The sequence below is a fragment of the Fukomys damarensis genome, unplaced genomic scaffold, assembly GCF_012274545.1.
Source record: "Fukomys damarensis isolate Sample0158 unplaced genomic scaffold, DMR_v1.0_HiC HiC_scaffold_2, whole genome shotgun sequence".
In the NCBI taxonomy this organism is placed as follows: domain Eukaryota; kingdom Metazoa; phylum Chordata; class Mammalia; order Rodentia; family Bathyergidae; genus Fukomys; species Fukomys damarensis.
In genome coordinates this window covers 50198971-50199509 of record NW_022900914.1, presented here as the reverse complement: position 1 = coordinate 50199509, position 539 = coordinate 50198971, and positions in this window count along the sequence as shown.

Here is a 539-nt window from a genome sequence, read left to right as displayed (position 1 = left end):
GACGCTGCAGTTAAATCATCTCACCAACAAAAGTGAATGTAGCTAAGAACAATTTATAACATTTGTTTAAATATGCTGTAGGGCCGAGAAAATTTTGCATAATATGTGACAAGTGCAAATTAAAAACACTAACCATTACTGTGGGCAAATTTTAATAAAGTTAATATCAAGTGATAAGGATGCAAAATAAATGAAATTCTCAAACTCTAAGAAGAAAATAATACAACTTCTTCCAAAAACACTTAAGACATTTAAAAGTTCAATTTTTACAAAACCCAGTCCCACTCCTATGTATTTACCCGAGAAGAAACAAAATGTTTTTACAAAATCCTATATGCAGATGTTTACAGGAGCTTTATTCATAGTTACCAAAAGCTGAAAATTGCATGCTTTTGTTTCTGTGACATTCTGGGAAGGTAAAACTAGAGACAATAAATAGATCACTGATCCCAGGGCTAAGGTTAGAGGGACTGACTACAAAGGCATTGCATGAAGAAATTTTTGTGGTGATTACTATTTTTTTTTTTTTTTTTTTTTTT